This window comes from Strix uralensis, chromosome 2, assembly GCF_047716275.1.
Source record: "Strix uralensis isolate ZFMK-TIS-50842 chromosome 2, bStrUra1, whole genome shotgun sequence".
NCBI lineage: Eukaryota > Metazoa > Chordata > Aves > Strigiformes > Strigidae > Strix > Strix uralensis.
In genome coordinates this window covers 62,478,724-62,501,328 of record NC_133973.1, presented here as the reverse complement: position 1 = coordinate 62,501,328, position 22,605 = coordinate 62,478,724, and the positions used below count along the sequence as shown (strand labels likewise).

Below are 22,605 nucleotides of genomic sequence, written 5' to 3'. Positions count from 1 at the left end.
TGTGGTGTTTTCATTTTTCTTCCTCTATAAATGCCATAAAACTTCAGAAGGTGGGATGTAAGTTATTAGAAAGCTGGCACTCCTGACAATCAGCTCAGTGTCAGTCAGAGCCCCGTGACTCCCATTACATGGATTAATCTGGCTTAAATGCTGTCTTAGATCCTTTGTTTGGCGTCTTCTGTGTACTTGTTCTAGATTTTGAGAAGCCTTTGCATGTAACAGCAAACAGGGATATGCATCAATTTAAGTTGCTGAGGTCTAATAGCTTTTGCAGGTGCCATTTCATTCTCTTTTTAAGATTATTGAAATAAATTTGTTTTCTGCACGTTCGCTTCTACATGCTTGACTTCCGCATTTCAAACAGTCCACTTCTGAGGTATGAATGGGTTAAGAGCTGGAAAAAATGGCTAAAGTAAATTTAAAAGGAGAAAAAAAAAAAGCCACAAGTGTACAGGACAACTTCAATTTGATTTATAGTTCCTACTCATCTCTCTCAGCAATGTCTTTGATGCCTTTGTAGTCTCCCGTTGGCTGTCCCCTCTTCTTTTTGCCTTGACTTCACAACTTTTTCCTTGTTATTGGAGAAAACAGCATTTCCAGTGAGTGTCTCAGTCTTCTTGGGACCCTATAAATCAGTAAGGTCAAATTAAATTTGTCTCCCGCACCAGACTCCAGACAGGGTAGGCTTCCAAATTATTTGTAATCGGCCTGAAAATACTTTGGCAGACCTTTTGGGGTAATTTTTTTTTTTTTAAATAAGATTTCTGCAAGTTTGCTAGGTCTGTTAGAGGGGCTTTTCCTTCATCAGTGTTTTTATGTGAGGTGGTTTTTTTTTTTTTGTGGCTGTTACATTTGTGTGGGGTTACGTGTATATATAAAAGCATCATCCACTGAAAAATCATTGTATTTTTTAATATTCATAGAAAATAAAGCGTTCATGATATAAGACTTTTCTTTAGTGAATGCTTGTATTGATGTGATGAGTATTTTGCTTGTGTATTTAACAAGAACTGTTCTCTTATGCCTGTATATATGCAAGTTGTGCTTAGTTAAGCAAATTGAATCTGTGTGTTTGATTTAAAGTAAGTACAATTGCTGATGTATGTTTCGTACAGATAATAAGTATGTTTCAAAAGCAAACTTACTTCTGTGTATCAAGAGGAACCGCTGGAAAAAGAAGACCGTGGAAAAGCATTGGTTTAGTGGGATAACTTTCAAAACACTGAAAAGTAACCAGACTGCACTTCTCAAATCCTTTTCTAACCATTTTCTACCTTACAATTTTTTTTGCTTTCTTTCCTCCTTGAAATCCTTTTAGGGAATATATATTAATGTTATCCTATCAAAGAAACCAGCTATTGTAACAATTTGAAGGTGTTGCACTAGTGTAACTGCGTTATAATGATCAGACTGGTCATATATGTTTAATTATGAAGAAATGACATTAGTGTCAGCCGGACTATGGAAGTTAAGCCTGCCTCGCTCCCATACCAGACTTCTTTGGCTGTAATAAGGCATCTTCACATCTGCCCTTTAGAGGTTTTAATGCCACATTAGGGTACTCTGTAGCACCTCTGCCTGTTCATGGTCTCTTGTAGACTCATAGAGATTTAATCAGTCAGAATTGTGGGTTCAACTGCATGATGGCAATTCTCAAAGGAGAAGAAGCTGAGTTCCTGTGTTTGCTTTCTCTGTTGAGCTTTCCAGGACTGACAGGATTATAGAAGTTTTTGTGCTTCAGGTAAGCAGAAATGATGTAAAACTCATGGAGCAAACCTATTAAAGCAAGTTGTCTCTCTTTTTTTTTTGGTCTTGTTTCTTTCTTCCCCCCCCCCCCCCCCCCTTTGGGTCATTGATGTGGTTTGGCGAGTGTAGCACAAAGGACCTTAGTGTCAGTTTGTGTGCCCAAAGTGCAGAAATACCAGTGTGTCGTGAGGGGCAGTGTTACCTGCTGTTCTTGGAATTCGTAGAAGCCCATCCATACCTACATGAGTGGCAGTCTCTGTATGTCTAGTTTAACCCATTGCTAAACAGTGTCAAAAACTTTGCCTCCCTAAAGGAAACAGCTTTACATAGTGGAAGTCTTTCTTTAATAAACTACAAGAAATTATAAAGGTCTGTATATTTATAGACAATTTTATTAAAGGTCACATTTCTCCTTTTGACAATAAACTCTTCTGGCAGCGGGTGCTTTAAAGGAGTAGTTCTCTTGCATTACAACTTGATCTTGCAACCCCCCCCATGTTTAAGTCAGGAAATTTTGAGAAGAAATTAACTCAGTTTTGTCACTTAGGAGTGACTGCTCACAAATTCATCAGATAAATGCTTTGCTAATTTCTGGCTTCATTTTGGCGCTGATTTAATTCCTATTGACTCCACCAAGGCCAAAATTTCCCTGCTTGTTTCTCAGAGCTTGTCATGTGTTTTGTCTGACTGAGTGGGAATGGCTTTGGAAAAGGATTAGTTAGTTGACACAGGTTTCTCTTTCATAACAGTAAAAAAAAAACCCCAACCCTTTCTGACCATTTAAGACCATCTTCAAGGAAGAAGTCATTTTTGGTTGCTGCTATGGAATTTGCAGCCACAAAGGATGAAGTTGATGAAGTCTTGTTTACTGTGTTTTCGTGTCTGCTGCTTCATTAACTGTCATTTGATTGTGCTCCAAGCCTTGTGTTTTGTGGTCTAAGTGCAAAGCTTGGGTGCGTTATTTATTTATGGAGTTTCTTTGCAGGAGGAGGTGACAGTTTGAGTGCTGATATGACGATCAAATGTCTGAGCAAGAAAGAACAGGGGCTCTTTCCATATGAAAGCTCACAAATTCCAGTGTCCCCAGTTTGAGGGATGTCAAAAGTACTTTAAATTGCTGTGATAAGCAAGTGAAGTTAACACTCTGTTACTTGTCTCTTGTCCTTTTTCTCTGGAAACTGGCTATCATTCAGTTAAATACTAAGTGTTTTGATATGAGGTGAGCTGTTAATGAGGGTGATTTTTGTGTGGCCACTGAGACCACCTTCAAGGCCAGGATTATTCAGTATATCCACACCACTTTAAGTATTCCAATTCCTTGTAGCCAGAGCAGTTGAAGAAACTTTAAAGCACATGTTCGGTAGCCTGTGAATCCCTGTGTTGTACACTGGTGAGCATTACAACTTAATGTATCCAGAAAAGGAGGACGTGGTCTTTTTTTGACTTCTGTCATCTACCTGTGACATAGCTTTTCTCTTGTAATCCAGACATAAATTAATCTTTTCTTTAAACTAACTGATGTCAATCAGCTGTGGGTGTTGTGGGTTTTTTGTTTTTGTTTGGTTTTTTCCTACTTGCATCAACCATGATAGGAACAGAGTCTTAGCAGGCTCGTTTGCTTTGTAAAAGCTGGTGGTGGTTTGAGGCACAAGCGCCTCCTGACACTCCGCAGCAATTGGTGGCCATCCTGCGATTAAGCGGGTGAAGCTAAACAGTGCAACACAGATAGGAAAAGTTTGCACAGACTGGTTTTCTGGCAGAGTGGTGTGATGGCCGTGAGTGCTTGCATGCTCCATGCAGGTAGGCAGCAGCAGAGTCCTGCAAGGGAAAGGGGTTGGGGGAAAGGAGCCGGGGTCTGGTAGCTGGGGTTGGGAGGGAGGAGACATTGGGACTGAATCTCAGTGGAAGCAGAGGAGGGCTGGGAAGCTGAGGTGCAGAATGAGGGACGGCCTTTGCAGGTGTGGCAACTGCCAATGCTTTATGTGAGTCTGAATTGGATGCCTGAGGAGTTCGTGTGAAGGGAGGGGAGGAGGAAGAAAGGTCCAAGCGTGGATCTGATTCCCGAAGGTATCCATTTACAGGGCTGCAAGTCAGCAGCTGAATCTGTGAGAGGAGAGATTTCTGGCGTCGTTCCCTCTTTGGTGTGTGAGCTGGCTGTTCTGAAAGTGCTGGGCACTTTGAGTCCCACCGTAAAGACCTTTTAATTTGCTTCATGGGGAGTTAAAGCATTACGGGGTTGGTTGTTTCTTGTTGTTCTGGAGCCAGAGATCTAACTCGAAGGCATTGAAATTGAAGTGCACAGTTTAGTATTACTTCAGTCCGAAGTCTGAATCTGGCCCTTCATCTTTTATATTGTCAGTGTGTGGAGGATCCAGCAAGAAGCAGTGATGCTGCTTTTAGCATTTGCAACTCTCTTGTGTGTGGTGGGGTCATGGGACTTGCTGCAGAGTGTATGAGAATGGCATGGCTGTGCCATCAGAAACGTAACATCTGTTACCATAGTTTAGAAGTTCTCACACTTGCTGAATCATTTTATTTTTTTATTTTAAGATCTCCACGAAAGATATCCATAACTGTGCACAAATATAGTTGCATTAAATAATGGAAATTAGCTGTGGGAAAAGATGCTTCTAGGTCATCTAGATTATTGCTTCTGAAATGTTCACTTGAACCTCCCTTCAGAACATAACATGAAACAGTACTGCTATCACTCAGCTTTAGGAAATGCACACAAGTACATCTGTTTAGCATGACAGTTAAAATCTTGACTGGCCAACATGTGGCTGTGGCTAACGGCAAGACATGTAGTGTTCCCTTTCTTCAAGAACTGGATTTATTTCTTTGGCTCCAGGTCCTCATGAATACCCTGGTTTTGCTGGTCTGTGGCTCACAGCCCTGTTCTCCAGCTCCTGGTAGTGGGTAGCACCAAAATACATTTGGTACTTCTGCCTGTATCCAGCATTCCAGGCTTCATGGATTCAGGAAGCATCCTGCCAGCTCCCAATACTTTTATCCCAATTTAGCTCTTCTACTGCAGGCTTCTGCCACATGCATTTGTGGGCTCTTCCTGCTACACTCCTCTGCACTGCAATGCGACCTGCTGCAGGGAATACCCACTCTTTGGAGAGAGATGCATCCTGCACCAGGCTGAAGTAATACATCTCCTTAACATTTCATCCTGAAAAAGAGGAGCAACATACCTGACCTGGTGTGTGGCAACTGTCCTTGCATGCACTGTACACTGTAGCAGTCTATGTATATTCTTCAGTCTCTGAAGCAGGGAGGAGAGACGTAGGGGCGGAATAGCTATTTGGGATTGCTTGCTCTCACCAACACGCAGCAATACGTGTGTGTGCTGTGGAATAGCTGATGCACAGTACTTGCTGCTTCACAGCAGCATGTCTGTGTGGCTAGGTGCAGTCCTCAGTGCAGACAGGCCTAACAAACCACTTTGTGCAGTCCTCCTCTTTAAACTCGGGTCCCACATTTGTTGTTGCCTTGCCCTCAGGCCAGTTTGAGAAATGCTGAGCTGGAGCATGTTGTCTTGGCAGCGCAGCTACCAGGACTCTTGTCCAATCTTTGTTTAAACGTCAAGAGCTGCAGTCTCCGATCCTTTCCCTGGGGACATGGACCAGCAGTTCTGACTGTCAGGATGTTTCCTTAATGCTAAGCCTAAACTTTTTTTTCCTTAAATTTATGCCATTACATCTGATCTCTTACAGACCTGTGCCTCTGTTTCACTAATGTTAATAACATACTAGTATATGAAGAATATAAACAACTTCGTGTGCACCTTGGGTTAGGTGCTTAAGTTAAATCCCGTGTGTATGTCAGTCTTGGTTGCTTTTCCCTGTAAGGGCAGTTGTTTCAGCCCCTGACTCGCTTTTTTGCATGTATATGTTAATTAGATTGTGTAACAAGAATTTCGAGCAATGAATAAGAAGTTTTGAGTATTTTGCAGAATGGCTGGCACTACACACATGCTAAATAACTGCTGCGTTCCGTCACCATCTGAGTGCCTAGGGGCCCAGGACTTCAGAACGTTTCATAAAGCGGCTTGATGTTACTTGTTAGTTGGCTTATGAAACCTATCCTTCTAGACATCCTGCTGCATTGTTTGTCTGAAAGCGGGATAAGCTGCTGTGGGAAATTGTTTTCCCAGCAAATTTCAATTGGCTGCTGGGAATTACTAAGTCGCTGGCTATTATTAAGAATAGGCTTGTTGTTGTGTAAAGGTGTAATGAAATATTTTTGTGATGGTGGAAGGAAGTGAAGGTGCTAGAGAGTTGCAGGCTTTGCTAGATGCTTTCTGCATCTCTGACCTATCTTAAGGTGAGACAAACTATCTTTAGATTTTTACAATGAGGTTGCGGATTTATACTGAATTACTTTCTTGGCTAAGCCAGTGTGGAAGAGAGGTAAAAATCAAGAAGCTGCTAAATACTTACTGTAGTTAGCACTGTTAGAAGCTTATGAAGAAGCAGCATCAGATCACAGGTTTTTACAAGCAAAAATCCAGCCCTGTTTGTTATGAAATAAGGATTTTAGAAGACTTTTCTTAAAGCTTAGTGACTTTTTCTTTTCTACTTTTAGTCCCTGTAGGATAAACATTGCCTGGAAGTATCTCTTCAGATAAATACGATGGATACGGTTTTGGTATTTGGATACTTGTTCCTATTATGATTTTTCCAGAACTATAAGGGAAAGAGTACAATTACTTTTATTACTGGTAGTCCGTGGGGAGCTGGCTACATGCGTTAGATATCTGAAACAGTCTGTAAAAAACTGGAAATAATACAATGGTTTTCTAATACCTTTCCCACATAAGCAGTTGTTATATCCGTGGGATTATTTTTTGTGAAGGACACACGAAGCGTCACAAGACCAGCTTTCAAATTCAGTCTTGAAAGTCATTTGTGAGGTGGGAATTGCACAGTAGATGATGCAAGTTATCCGACAGCTCGTGTTACCAGAAGCAAGCCAAGGAAATGTGGATTAGGTGAAATGCTCACAAGAATGTGTGCAGCTGCTTAGAAAACTGAGAGGATAGTTACTAATTAGTTTCAAACAAGACAGGTGAATTTGGTGAGATTTAAGTGGTCTTTCCTAGCTTCAGTATTAATTAATATTTGTCATTAATGATGTGGGTGAAGGAATGAGGACTCTGCTCATTAAATAGCCAGATGAAACTGGGTGGTGCTGCGTGTCTATTTGAGAAGATGCTTTGAACTTACAGTTATCTTGACAGATTGGAGGAGCCTGGAAAGAAGGGTTGTCTGAGGCTGAGCAGGGGGCTAAGGGACAGCTCTGTGGTGGGAGGGTTCGGCTGTGCTCCTGCAGGCTGGGAGCCATGGGCCCAGCAGCAATAACTGCTCATGGCCAGGACGTGAGACAACAGTCATGCAGTTGCAAAAGCAAAGGCACTGGAGTTTGCACTTAGAATTATTATCTGCAACTCACATGACAGTAAAGGATGTTTTTCTGTAACAAGAAAAGAGTATTTTCCGTGTAGGGAAGGGTTCAGCTGGAAGCCTTTGCCCAGATTTGGGCATCGTAACCTCATGGTGGTTTGGTGTGCCAGCCTCAGAAAGCGTGGTGGAGAGCAGCAGCTGGAGGGATCAGAAATGTAGAAAGTGTGGCCTGTGAGCAGAGGGTGAAAGAACTAAGTTTTATTTAGTCTGGAGAAAAGACTAAGATGTACTAACAAAAGAGGTAAGCATAGTGTTCAAACGTGAAGTTAGCTGTGTAAAGAAGAAAAGGATGATCTCTTCAGGGTCCAGTGCAGAGAGAGATCTGGTAAAGGGCTTGAACCCTGTGGAGGGAGATGTGTGCTTTAAGCGCTGGGACAAGCTTTGCAACAGTAAGGGTCACGCAGAGTGGAAGGGGCTCTCCTGGAGAGGCTGTGGAACCTCCATTATGCACAGTCTGAACTCTTGGTCCTATCTCAGGGCCCTTTTCCAGGACCCTGGCAGATCTTTTTTTCTGCGACTGTCTCTTTTTTTTGAAAATGGCAGTGCAGTGTGGGGGACAGAGAAGCATGAAGCACTATTTTCAACCAGCGTGATTTTTGTTTTGGAGGCTTGGCTGTTGGTAAGTACTATGGTAAATTACAGAGGGAATGGTAGTATAACAGTAGTGATAACTGCAAAAATAGGTCTTTGTTCCAAATGGCTTTCTGTTGTTAAAAGTTGCATTTTAAGAAATAAATCTTCCTGATGCTTTTTCCCCTGGTGACGCTTAGTTTCCAGGCAGTATTTATGAAAAGCTACTGTGCATTTCTAAGTTTTGTTTTCTGTGTCTACGTTTTCCTTTAGTTCCTATAAATTATTTTTTTTCTTTTCTGTTTCTCCATGCCACAGTTTTTGTGGTTGCCCTGTTGCTTTTTCAAATGCACCCAGGGAGTAGAAATGCAGAGTCTGTTGGCACGGTGTGTGCAGAGAGGAGGACGAGCTTCTCCTGTCCGTTCTTTACCCCACTCCTGAACTTGCTGCTGATGGGGAGTTTGGAGGGTTGACACCTTTCCAGGCTGTTGTCAGTCTTCTGTTTTTTTACCTGCTAGCGAAGAGCCCCCTGCTCATTAATTTGAGGTGAATTAGTTTAATGTTTCTGAATCAGTATGTTAAGACTGGCTTCCCACCCCCCCCAAAAAAAAGGAGGGGAGTGATATTTTGTGGAGTTAGCTATATCTTTCACGATCTGTTGTATATTTGTACATGGCTATGAAATAAGTTGGGACTGAAGATTATGATTGTATAGTGTAAGGGTTAGAGAAAGAAAAGATTTTTAGTTGAACCTTTTGGTTTTTCAGAGTTCATCTTGGCATTTAACTGAGCAAACAAATGTGTTTTTAATGACGAGTTCAAAAATATATTAGTTTTGTGGTTCAGCTGGGAGGCAAAAGCTGTGGTTTTGTTCACGCTTAAAAGTTGTAGGCTGTGTTGCATTTTAATGATGCCATTTGAGCTGCCACAACCAGGGCTTTGCTTGTGTTTCTATTGAAAACTTACATTAAAGGTGTTCACAGGACACTAAAGAATTATCCCATAATGAAACATCTCATAAGAAAAACTTGTTTGAAGTCATGTTTGAAAAATTGATCCAGGCATTAATTATTTTTTTACTTCATCTCTTCCTTTGCCCTCCCTCCTCCAGTGCATTTTGTGAGTGAGGCTCTTGGCGTTTCTTAGCCGGCGGGTAGAGGCAGTGTTAATACCAGGGTTTTGCGGCAGAGCAGCAGTGGGCTTTTAAAGGGAGTCCCTCCGGTCACCCCCACTCGCTGTGTGTCAGCTCGGCACACCGTGTTTCTGCTGCGTGCGATCTGGGTGGGTCTGGCTGGAGACTGGAGGCTCCCATCGATGCTCTGATGCTCGTTGATGCTCCAGTGCTCGCGCCAAGTGCACTTCACCTCCTGCTCATGGGCCCTGTGGATTGCCTCAGGCCATGTGTGTGGTGGCGGCCGGGGAGTGTATCTGCTTATCTCCAGTTAAAAACCCGACCCACATAGTGTGATTCATGTTTTGGCAACCTTGGCTCTGGTGCTGCTTTGATCTGCAGATCTTCTCGTGTTGCTCAAAATTAATTGCTTAATGTGGGGTATAGCTAGAGACTGTCAAGGAGATGGGAAGAGGAAACTGGGAGGATTTAAAAAAAAACACAAACCAAAAAAACCCCCGGAACACACAAAAAACCCAAAGACAAAACCTTAAATCAAAGAAAATTAACATAGCCAAAACTTTAAAATTTTGTAAGGTCAACATACGGGAGCTACAATATATTGTGTGTTCCCCTTCTCTCCTCTGCCCCCTCCCCCCCCCCCTCGATTGTAAGAAAGTGTTTTCCTTTGATGCCACAGCCTAAGTTGAGCAACAATAGTTCTTAAGTAATAGGATCTGTGCCACTCCTCAGTGGATGGGTGGTGGTATCCTTTTCTTGTACTGCAGATGGGTGGAGAAGCCGAAATGTTACAGCATGGTGCTGACACTTTGGCCAGAAGCTGCCTTATTTCAGTTAGAAAGACATTGCCATCCTCCCCTCCCCCATTTTATTCTTTTTCTTCTGGCAGAGTATGCAGTTATCAGTTCCTTGGTTTTTACTTGAATTTCTGCTCTCTAATACTTTGTTCCCCAGATCACAGTAGTCCTGTTTTTGTTAGCTTTTTACTCTAAGGCATGGAGTGGACTGCCTGCCAGGACAGACCCTGTTCTAACTGCTGACGTCTCTGAGGAGCGCTGCAACTAATCAGTTGGGTGTAACAACTTTAATGCTTTTGCCATGTCCATTACAATAGGACACAAAACATACATGTGCGCGATCCTGCAGGAGGGGAATGTGGGCAGTTAGTGGAGGGAAAAATTCCTTCTATTCCCATACTTAATATTGCTCAAGGCTCAAGACTAGATTGAAAAGGGCGAGTAAGCAGAATCCCTGCCAGGGAAGCTGAGCTATCCAGGATTGTCAAGGAGAAGACTGAAGGAATGTCTTGAGGAATTAAGGCAGGAGCCACACCGAGCTTTCCCTCTACTTATTTTTTATTTGCCCTTCTTTGAATTTATAAGCATGTTCAGTTCACAGAAGGCTCTTTAGAAGTCAGAAAGAATCAGTGTATTTGGAGAAATCAGCCCCTTAAGTCAGCTGAATAATCGTGCAACTACATGAACGTTTTGTTTTGTATTCCCAGAACAGCACAGAGAATATACTAAATAAAGATTTGTTTGGTTGGTATTGGTAAAATTGATTCCCATTCATGTTAAGAGGATGACAAAGTCGACTTTGAGATTATTCTTATGAATTTACTATTAATTGTAATACTTTATATATTTATATTGTAGTATGTACTGATGCGTTTAATTTTTTCACATACTAAGTGAGAGTTATGGAATTTAAGGGTTTATATTACAGAGGTATCGTTTTCTTAGGGAAATTGCAATAAAAATATAATCTGTCCTTCACTTACTTGCCAAAAATTAAATTGTAGTTCAAACATAAAATTCTCAATGCCACTCCTACTACCTAAATAGCACTCCTTTCATTTTTTTAGGAGCTTGTGATGTCATCAGCTGAAGCGAAAACATCTACCTCATGACCTGGCATGTAAGTGAAGGAGGAACTGATACTAAAAAAAAAAAAAATAAATGTGTGTGTTGGTGTTTACAATGTGTAAATTGAAACTATATACCTTCAACATTGAGGTATCACCTTTTAAATGAAAGCTGTGTGGATTTTAAAGGAGAGGAAGTCATAAAAGAAGCTGTTAACAATGAGGTTCCAGCCTGCAGAACTCCTTGTAATAATTTCATTTAAAAGCTATCTTGGTGTACCCCGTAATGCTTGGAAGGCTGGTAGGCATAGATGGAATAATTTTATCTTACCACAATATTTACATGTGCTGCTTCTTCCCCTTTTTATTCTGTGTTTCTTTTCTGGATGTAAATTTTGATAGTTGTGATGAATACATACTGTACACAGTGATACCCCCTTCCTAAAATTAAAAACCTTGGTTGTGCACAAGGTTTAGATTCTTTTACGTTCTCAGATACTTCACAGTAAACTTCCTGCAGTTTTGTGACAGTTCTATTTTTTTCCCTTAAGTAAGCAAAAAATATTTCAATCCTCTGCAGAGGCGTTTTCAGAGATATTTTTTTTTTTTTTGTCCGCCTGCTCTCTGCTTTCCTTTTATGTGGCTTAAAGGATTAAAGTGTAGTCATTGCTTTGAGGGGCTGATGTCAGCAGTGAGCTGGGTATTCCTAATTAGTGCCAACACCTGTACCTCATTATGAAGCCTTGTTGAAGCTGTCCAGTGAACCGAGGTAGCCGGTCTCTGTTGCATGTCTCTAATGTGATTATAAAGCCCTCTCCTGATGCAAGTTTTATTACTTATTCAACTCTTGGACTGATGTGGAAAGTGAAGCTAGGCTGAGCCATTTGGCTGGCTACCAAAGATCATAAGGAGTGGCAAAGAGAAGGGACGTAGTCATCTCAATTTCAAGACTTCTTGTTCAAAGCTTGCTTCTACTTTGACTGTTTAAATAAAATAAAAAAAAGGGGGGGGTGGGAAGTGACTTTTTTTTTTTTCACGTTTTCAGTGTCAGATACTCTGAATTTAGAGACCAGATCTAGAGACTCCAGCTGGGCTCAGAACATCTGAGTGCGGTTGCTATTGTGCATAACCCATTGATTTTCTGAAAATAGAGCTTTGGCCTTGACTACTCTTGCACCATCCCTTTGTCTTCGAGGGGTCAGGGCTTAGCAATTCTTTTCCACACAAAACCAGCATTGGTCTCTCCTCCCACCTGATTCTGTACTGTTAGCAGGGCTACAACACCATGTGCTTTGCCATTGCAGTTGGAAAATACCACCTCAGATAGACTTGGCTGGTAAAATTAATGGCTCAGATGAGGTGGATCGCTATCATGTTTGCGCTTAACAGAGAAAAATTTAGCACGAGTACTTTTTTCTGAGTAGTTTAAATAGGTTTTTAAGAGTTTAGCTTACAGAATTCAAGCATGCAGCAACACAATGCTGGCTGCAGGTTTTAGGTTATTTTCCTGTGAGTGAGGAGAGAGAATAACTTCAGATGTGTATCTTGGAAAGGTTTGAGATAATAAACCTGTAAGAATTCACATGAGAACACTGTACTAGTTATCCAGATTTGAAGAAAATGGAAGTGTAGTGGATTCTTAGGCTTCAGACATGGAATTGAAAGTCTTATTATTAAAGGATTCAATCTCTGCAGAGTAGAAGCCTTGGAGAAGAAAAAAAAAAAAGAATAGGTAAATAGGCATAAACTTCTGCATGTTCTTCTGTATTAAATATCTGTATGTTTACTAAGATGTCACTTACAAGTATGTCTTACTGGTCAGCTTCAGGAAAGCTATAATTCAAGTTATTCCAGCTCTGTAAAAGTGCTAGCCATCAAGCTATTATGTATTCTGATTCTGGATACTTGAAAAGGTTTTTGGTCTTGAGAAATGCTCACAGCCTCTTTGGTTTTGTGGTGTAGTTTTGTTTTTTCTGTTTTGTTTTTTAATTTCCTTAGCTTGAAGTTGATCTAGCCATCTTTAAGTCCTTGCAGCACATTCTCTTTAGCATTCTCTTAGCCTTGTGCAAGCTTGACTGCAATACCTAGAAATGGAATGAAGCATTTGTTTGCAACTATGTATGTCAGTAGATATTCATGTTAGCTTTAGACATGACTTACAGGGGTTGGGAATAGATATAAATGGGTGTGTGTCTGCTACTTTGTGGCAGATATTATAAATGACAAGAAAAAAAAAAAAAGAGTAACAGATTTCAAAGCAGTTGTTTTTGTAAAACAGTTCCTTAATAGTTAGATGAAACTCAAGGAAGTTTCACCAGTGAATTTAACAATGCTTAATGGTGATTTTAAGACTAAAGTGTTTAATGTATAGAAGGCATACCTGTGCTTCCAGAGGCAGTAAGGTAAGGCAGAGACTGCTCTTTCCTTTGCACAGATTTGTGAGGTGCAGCAGTGGTTTGTGTGTGCGTATGCGCAGATGCATGCATACATTTCAGGTTATTCCAGGATGCTTTTTGTTCCGCCTTTCGTTCTTCTGGGTTGTCCAAAAGAAAATCCTGAATGGATAGTGCCCTAAGGTGCATGTAGGCTATATTTGCACAGCATGTTTATTCAGTTTGTTTATTTAAAATAAAAAGCAACAACTCTAACTCACTGGGAATGATTTAATCTTTAACTTAATAATTCTGACCAGAATAGCTCTCTACAGTGAACAGTGATTAACAAACTCTTCAGGGCAACAGTATGTCAACTGTCAGTATCTCTGGTTCTGTGCCCATCATAATCAGAATCTTCTTTGATGTACATACTCACTTCAGTATTTCCTGTGGCCCTACAGACCACCTGTCTGATCTCTAGTCCACAGAGGTCAGGTTGCGAACTGATATATTAAAAATTAAAATCCATTGCAGAGAGGTGAATTGCTATGAGTAAGTCTGATTTCAAATGAGCTCCCTTACTGAATTAGGCCAATTACTACAGAGGACACCTAGGGAAAGAGAGCGTTATAAAGCTCACATAGACTCTTTTTCTTGTAAAATTTTGACTTGGGGATTTCTGGCAGATTGACATGACCTATTGTGTTTAATAGCCCTTGTCCTCCATTTGTCTATTTTTTTTTCAATATGTTTACTTTTCAACCTCTGCAACATCCTGTAGGATTGAGTTTGTCTAACCAATTTTGTACAAAATTACCTTTTCCCCCCCCCCCCCCCTTAATGACTTCCCTTTAAAGTTTGTTCCATAACTTTGTGTGTCCCTTGTCTTCTGGGCCATGAGAAGCAGTGAGTAGTCTCTTCATCCTGTTCACTTTTTACCACTTGTGGCAGATCCCTCCTATTCTGCATCCTCCTTTCTCAGCTGGGTAGTTTCAGTCTAATCTCTTACTTTAACGCCATGTCACGTTTTCCTTACAGCTGTAGTTGGAGGTTCACATTCTGCAAATATTTTTTCTCTAGTGGTGCTGGAGGGAGAAGAAACTCCCTTGCTCTTAGGTCAAGTGAGTGATCTACTAGTGTTGCTCATCCATAAAGCTTTCTCCATGTGGCTCAGTGGGTGTCCAGTCAGGCTTGTATCGGTGCTTGTTGCTGCTGCTCTTGGGCCTTGCCAGAAGGATGCCTCTCTTGTACCAAGGCGCAGCTCTCCATGCTGTTCTCCTCCTACAATAGTTTCTGCTACAGTTGATTTCGGAATGCCCAAGGACCCCATTTTTAAAGGCATTCAATTAACATGTGTGTTTTCATCATCTTACGACCTTTTAGAAGTGTCCCACAGGTGATGTGGCATGGCTGTGCCTGTATTAACTGGGAGCCGTAGCTGGTGTTGGGGTACGCAGCAGCGCTTGGCCTCCCTAGCAGGGATGTCTGAGGGAGTGGAGGGACTGTGCCCAAGCTGCTCCCAGGTCACAGCTTCCATGTGAACAACTGGTCCCTTTTGCTGCTGCGGAGCTGGGGAGGTGGATGGTGGAAGCGTTTGGGGATGCTTTATTCTGCCACAGCCCGAGCGCAGGGTTGCTTGTGACTTCTCTCAATTGCAAAGACCCTGACAAGGGATACAGCTGCAGCCTGCCCCATGCCCTGCAGCTGTGCAGGGTAAGAGCCTGCAGAGGAGGAGACTTCTTTACGGGTTTATAAAAACTTCACTGGCCAACTGGAGTTGCATGTACAAAACATATTGACTGTGCAGGTTTTGCATTGCTTCATGGAGTCTTAAGAATGACACTGCCATAAAGGTGGTTTTGTTTGTGCAATTTTATAGTTTCATTTTTAGTTGTTGTCTCTTCATTTCTCAGCAGAGATTTTATTACTTCTCTTGACAGCATGGGATTCAGGTGCAGCAGCTGCAGCATGTTGTGGACGCTCACCTATGAGCAAAGATGTGGTGAAACACCTCCCTACTTCCACGACTTGTAGGCATTTCCAGTCTTTCCGTTCCAGGAGTGGAGAGTGGACAAAGGGACTGACTTTGGAGTCAGAGTCATTATCTCACACCCCTGCAGCTTTGGAAGGTCAGCTGTGATAGTTCCTCATCCTCATAAGATGGAAAGGATAGTACTTTCCTGTACTTTCTGACTCCCACGTATTCAAGTACCAGTGCTGTTTGTGATCCACCCTCTGGGTTGACACCTTTTTACCTGTGCCAAAAAAAGCCACCTCCATCCACTTACTCAACTTTAGCACAGCTTGAGTAGGACATGCTTTTCACTAGGAACAGCAGAAGAGTTTATTTAGTGAGCGGGGAGGAAGAGGAAGGAGGAACTTAGAGGAGTGTTAATGGTCAGTCCTGATCAGTGTGTTCCCTCATTCAAAAAAATGTAAATGTACTTTGGCTTCAACTTAGCTGTTGGATGAGAAATTGTACCTTATGTGGTCTTTAGGATGCATCTCTGGACTGCTTTCCCAAACAAGATGTGGCATTTTTGAAACTTTGGGCAAGTGCAATCATCCTGTGGTTCCCCTTTCCAGGGTGGCGTCAGCCCCACTGGGCAAGTTTGCTATTTATTTTGTCATTGCTACACCTTATGTTATGACAGAAAAAAAAAGTAATTTTTCTTTTTGCCTTTGTACATAAAAATGAACAAACATCAGTTGGTCACAGTATCTCTTTCACAATATCTTCTCCCACCTCAATTCAGAGAAACCTGGAATGGTATTTATGTTTTTATAAATCTATTTTAAATCTGTCTGACTAAAAGACCCCTCAACATTATTGGTGTGTTGTATATTACAGATTGTAGCACATAACATTAAATTAATTGACTGGCCATTAAAATTAATTTAAATTCATTAGTTATTAAGACAAATTTTGTTCTTTTTAAAAAGTTTTTTAAACTAAAAAGACAAATCTTCTAGTAAATTTTTGCTCACACTTTGATGTTTTGACATGGAGAACTAAAATAATAGTGCAACCGCATATAAATGTGTCATGTGTGAAATGCTAGAAAATATAGTAGGATGTCAGTATTCCACCAATGATTTAGAGTATTCCAAATATTATTTCAAGCTCTGACTGTGACAGTATATTCCGTTTAATTGTTCCTATCCAATGATCCTCTTGGTGCCCTTTTTTTACTTGAGGAAAACTTTAGTATCCGGATTGTTTATTTTCAGCTTGTAAATGAAAACCATTTCTTGTCAGATGAGGAAAGAAATTATCAATTTAATGTTTCTTGTAGGAAAATATTCATGTTTTTGCTTTCTCTTATCCTTTGAGTAAAATATAAAGACACAACTTAGTGTTTTCTGCCTTTTGCAATCCTTCAGGTTTTGTTAGTCATGCAAAACTTCGCAGCAAAGTGGTTAGTCTCTTCAAAGCATTGTAAGAAAGAAATAAATGAGTCAAAACAGATAAAATATTTAATGCAGGCTGCTGTTGTTGATTTTTTAATTATTTGAGATTTAGGAAAAACAAAATAAGAACAGTGAAACCTACTTTATTTTTTAGCAAGTACCAAAAAATTAATTGATTATTTTAAGCAGGTATCTTGCAGGGCAGGATATGAGAACTTTTGCTTATGCTATTAATAGAAAAGTTAGTTTTCATAATCCCAAATAGATCCTTCCTTCATTGATAACATTTCCTGCTTGTGTTCCTAGCTGTGATACTAGTTCCTTACCTGTGTTTTGTCATGAAAGCATACATTAGTACAGCTGGAGAGCAGAGAAACAAATACAAGTGGGCAACTGCTGGCAGCGTCAGGCAGATACGGCACAATGGCAGCTTCACTTGAACTAGTGTAATACTGGTTAATAAGTAATTTTCAATTAAATACTGATGCTTCTGTGTTTGTGGGGTTTTTTTATCTCCCCCACCCCACTGTGGTGCAGTTTCATCACTGTACAACAGCAGGACAATACTTAGTGACTTAGGGCATCACAGGGATTTTTATTCTGTTCGACCCCATGTGTGCATCGACAGGAAGGGCAGCAAGCGGTGAGGTCGAGGGATACGCACTTGGGAGACCTGGATGCAGCTGCCTGCTTTGCCGGAGGCTCCCCGCGTGATGTATGGCTGCTCTGCGCCGCTGCTCTGAAATGTCAGGGCTTTCAGTGCTTGCTTAACATGAGCTTATCGTAAGGGTAGATATGGTAAAGACTGCAAAACACTGAGAGCCAAGGTAACGTGAATCATACCAGCTCTTAAAATAGAAAGCCCAGCTAAACGCTCTCTGAGGTTTTTCTGCTCAGTCATATTGGTGAAGCGTGTGTGTGCTGCTCTTGTTTCTCGCCGGCGCTTGACGCGCCCGTGACTGCAGTCTCCTTGCAGATACAGCGCACGTGGCCGTCTTCGGGTGTCGAACCCCCCGGGGGAGCTCCTGGGCAGCTAGCTCCTTGTTTACCCAGCTTAGCACTGGGTGCGATGACCTGATGCAGGTCCATTTTTAGTAGCAGTACATCCACACCAGTCTTTCATCAAAGCGGACGTTGTCCTTAGCTTCGTCTTTGTTGAGTAAGTACACGTGGGCTTGTGGGGTTTTCTTTTTTCTTTTGCCCCTTGGTTATTAGATGCCTCAGTGTTAATGTCAGATATGAGTTTTCTTCTGAGGGAGCCCTGTAAAACAGACAACACACGATCAGTAACTGCGTCTCCCCTGCTGAGGGCTCCTCAGAGTGGACAAACTCCCTGAGCGTGTGTAGCTGGGGTAGGTGCTTTTCTGTGTCACTTGGTGCACGTGGCTGGTTAGAGGGCTATATTCGAGTTAGCCCCTGCCTCCTGGGGGTTTCCTTCGGGGATCAATTAGCTCCCATGGTGTTTCCAACAGCCTGACGTGAGGCAGTTTGTTTGTGCCGTGCTGGCCTGAGGAAGCAAGAGCTGCTTCCCTCAGTGACATGAGATGCTCCTCCCTGCCCTGTGGGCCTGCCTGCCCTGACGGCCACCTTGGCCTCTGGCACTGACCTGCTGCATGACAGCTGAGACGGTGGCGCTCCACGGGCTGCCTGTGTGTTTAACGCTGCTGTGACTTTCCTGCTGGGAACTTGTTCCTTGTTTCATTGCTCTGGGGGCTGTGTCACTCCCCCCAGCCATGAGGTGGGCCTGGCCAGGGCGGGCAGAAAGGCAGGGCCGGCGGGGCGTCGCGCCCCCTCAGCCATGCGCAGGCAGCGATACCGAGCGGGGTACCCTGCTGCGGGCGGCAGTGCCCTCTTCCGAGGGCTCTGCCCTCATTTTAGCATTTCCCCTGACTGGGAGCAACGCTGGGAGGTGGGTGAGGAACTGGGAGGTGGATGAGGAGTGAGTGTTCACCGGGCTGCAGCTGGGCAGACACGCCTGAGGTGTGTGAGCATGGCGATGCCAGGCAGTGCCAGGCTGGTTGTAGCTTCAGGGGAGGAAGTGCTTTTTTTCTTCTTTTTTATTTTAAAAGCAGGCTTTTGCTCAAACTCAGTATGATATTTTGAAGGAAATAATTTTTTTGGTGTCTAAATCTCTACTGTTCTTTTGGGAAAACAATAGTTCTGTTAATAAACGGTGTAAAAAGAGTGTTGTTTTCGGGAGCAGAAAGTAATTATGAGGGCTGAAATAGAGAGGAGCAGAACCATGTACACACTGGTGTAGTTGCTTGAATTAATGACAGCCTGATGTTGTTTATTTTTAAAAATTGATTCTGCCCAGATCAGTGTCATCTTCAGGATGCTAATCTAAAGCTGCAGTGTTTAATGGGTAGAAATACTTCCATGTCAGCCTGGCCCACCTGGCTGCTCTGTGTACAGGCCAAGATCAGCAGCTTGCTTCAAAGACAAAATAAGGCTGCTGGGTCACTGCCGGGTATCGAGGAAGCACAAAGAGGGCGATTTAATTTCTTTCTAGTCTCCTGGAGAGTTTCTGTTGAGGTAATGGTGGCGTTGCGCGTGTTGCTGGTGACTTGCTCTTCTGAGATGGATTGCTGATTTTTAACAAGCTGCTTGGCATGAAGCGTTTTTGCTGAAGGCCTCTGGTGGAAATCTGTGCCCTCTGCCCTCACGGTGGATTGACGCACAGATGCGGCACTGGAAATTAAAATCTGCGCTTCTGTTTTCAAGGTAGGAAAGGCAGTTGTACTTGGGGTGTGCTGTATTTTATTGTATCGTCAGAGCATGTTATAAATGTGAAGTAGAATCACTTACCCTCTTTTTATACTCACAAAGCAAAATGATGGGCGTTAAGTGCTTTGCACTAGACTGAGTGATGAATCATTGTCATAGAAGGGCACATGAAATGATGTCAGGGTTCCCTTTTGGCCCATAATCCACAAATGAATGCAGGGGGGATTTTATTTGGGGTTTCTTCATCCTAGTTTTATGATCTATCAGCTGACTTCAGTCCAGAATTTAACTATTTCAGGGAATAAGTCATGCTGGAAGATGATATTTTGGACTTTTTTCTTTTTTTCCTCCTTTTAAAACCTACTGTATCCTTGTGGCAGCTGCCAAATTGACTTATATAAAAAGAGTAACATATAAGGAAAACAGAGCTCAAGACTATGTCTAGTTGCTATTGCACTTCATACAGACCCATGTTATTAGCCAGATTTCTGTAACGTGCAGTTCCTTGCCTACTAGAATTATTTATTTACCTAATGACAAAGGAATCATCTGTCACTGGTAATACTGCTTCTAAAAACTGGTGCATTCCTCTTTTTGTTGAATTACAAATTATTATATTAACCAAGGTATAGTGTGAAATAATAGCAAGAAAAGTTATTTTGTGGTAGGCCCAGTACAGTCTTCAGAGAATAATTCAATATTTTATTTTGGGGGATGAGGGGAGGATAGGATAGATGTGCTCACTCTTACAGAGTTCTTAAGTAAAGCAGGGGTATATTACTAATGTCTTAAAATTTTCTGGTTAGAGTGAAATAAAGAAACAATTTTACTTTTTTTGTTGAACTTCGTTTTCTGTGAATTGTTTAACATTTCAAACCTTTTCAGTGCAGAAAATATTGCTAACCCAAGTTCTGAGTGGGTGTTTTTTCCAGTTTATATAGCCTTTTTGTGAGATGGATAGGATATTAAAAAATAATAATAAAAAACCCAAACACGAGTGATCTCTCTTCCTCTAGTTATTTGAAAGGTTGTATTAACTCTACTCATATTTTGTAATTTCCCTGGCAGTTGACTATGAAATTTGACCTATTTAAATGGTTTTACTGTACTACATTTCCTGGAGACCTTTCAAGATAATTTGCTTCCTAATCTAAATTTAACAGTTACATAAACCACATTTTGGAGACTTGGAAATTTCTACCTACTGCCTCTGCCTTTTTTTTTTTTTTTTTTTTAGACAAGCCATATTGTAAAAATGTAAGTACAGAATTTTAATCTGAGATTTGCATGTAGCTTGTCATTTGGTTTTCATACATAGATGCTGGATTTCTTTTTAATAAGACATAGAAAGTAGGTTATTTTTTGTCCCACTTGAAAGTTTCCTTAGTGCTGTGGCCAATTCCATTTTTGTCAGTCTATTTTAAAATGTGAAGAAATAAAATCTCACAGGTCTAGGATATATTTGCATTACTGTTCTTGGTTGCCTTTTCCTTCTGTATAGGTCTTAACAGGTAGTGAGTAGCATATGGATATGTTTAACCTTTCTCTGCAACAAACTGAAATCAGGAAGGAGGGGCTGCTACTCCTTGGAGATACTGTTTTGTTCGGAAATCTTGGCTGGATTTAAGGATTCATTTTGTACGCTTGTCACTGATGTCTTGCCTAATATGCTGTGTGAATTCAGACTCCGTGAGATACCTCATCCTTCTTTCTGCTAACTCTGTTACTGATGAACTATCCTGAGGAATGTGTTGGAACAAGAGGATAAAGTTAATAGTTAATTTGGTAAATGTAGTTGTTTACTCTGATACAAACTGAAAAGGGAAAAGTGTTTGTTGTTTTTTTCTGCAGGTGTTTGAAATGGGTTTTTGCTTTGAATAAGGCTCTGAAATTTTGTTAACTGTCTGCTGTTGACATATGCTGGTGTTTTTTTTTTTTTTGAGTAATGCATGGTAACTAGCTTTTCAGAAATGGGAAATGCTGTAAGTCAGTGCGATGTTGATTTTCCTCGGGGAGAGGAGATAATGGTGGTAGAAGCAAGTGCCTGTTTCTTGTTCACTTCAGCAGTGCGGATATCTGAATAAGCAAAGGGGAGCGAGCATAATTTAAAAATAATTAATTACAAAACATCTTCCCTAGATTTTTGGAAGTATCAGTGTTACCCTTTTGATCAGGTTCTTTCACGTGCTGGCTGATATGTCGATTATTCTATGTTTAATTTCAGCCAGGTGAGCGCAGGGTGGCTTTTTCCTGGCTTTCCTTGAAAGTGCAGCCATGTGCTGGATCCAGCATCGGTTTTGGCTCCAGGGCAAAATTCCCAATATGGACAGCAGCCTTTGGGAAGCCGGGGAAATGCTGGTAGTGCGATGTTGCTGCCTGTGGCTGAGAAGAGTGCGTTTCCTGGGGTTATTTTTGGGTGAACACCCGAAGGGTTCAGGGCATCTTGGCCTGCGTTCAGGTATTTAGGTGACAGTGGGGAATGAGGCCAATTTCTCTTTTTTAAGTTGCGGCTCTTGTTTTAGCTGTTGTGAGAAGATCAGGGATATTACATGCAGCCATGGCTTGACAAGTCAGAAATGATATGGGTATGGAATATGGTTCAAGTTTAGGAACCACTCTGGTAACTTATACTAAAAATGATGCCAGAAAATATACCATTGCAATAATTGCCTGGAGAGTTGAGTACCTTTTTGCTTGCAACATGGTGATTTCTTAATGTCACTTCTGTATTTTAATTTTCGTTTAAAAGATCCCTGAAGGTGAACATCTTTGGAATTTGTATATGTTGTCATATAAGTGGTTGATCAGCTGTTAGTCTTTCTGTGGATTTAAAAAAAAAAGAGGGGGGCAAAAAAAGCTTTAGGTCAAGGCTTGTTATATTCTTATTTTTAATGATAATTTTTAAGGTAATTGTGCTTGACCATAAGGCTTAAGCACATTTTGAATCCACAGCCAAAGCACCTTTTAAGGTAGTGAGATTCATTACTCAGTGACTGGGAAATAAGGATTTTCTTGGGGCTTTTTAGAGGGGTGGAGGCACTTAACCTCTTTCACTCTGCAACATTTCATTGTTGAGTTGCTTTACACTTCTTGTTTTTCATAGCTTGTACATTGGAACTGCTAGAAAGTTTAAATGCTAAAACTAAGTTTTCAAAATTCAAACAAGAAGTTCAACATGCACGTTTGCAAATGCCTGGATGAAGGGAAGTGGAAGGAAGCTGATGGTTTTAGCTGCTCGCTATCCAGCATTTCCATCATGCTCCTAATGACGGCTCATCTTTTCTTATCTTTTTTTTCTTTATAAGTAGC

The 22,605-nt window shown here is 41.4% G+C and overlaps 1 protein-coding gene across 6 annotated transcripts in view; it reads left to right on the top strand.

The window, feature by feature from the left end:
• JADE3 (jade family PHD finger 3) overlaps positions 1–22,605 on the top strand; it is a 66,876-nt gene that overhangs the window by 7,266 nt on the left and 37,005 nt on the right. For 3 of the 6 annotated variants that reach the window (XM_074858952.1, XM_074858949.1, XM_074858951.1), the window contains exon 2: positions 10,784–10,836. The exons of the other annotated variants lie outside the window; for them this stretch is intronic. The gene's annotated coding sequence lies outside the window, so the exon portion shown is untranslated. The remainder of the gene's footprint in view (positions 1–10,783; positions 10,837–22,605) is intronic. 6 annotated transcript variants of the gene reach the window in all.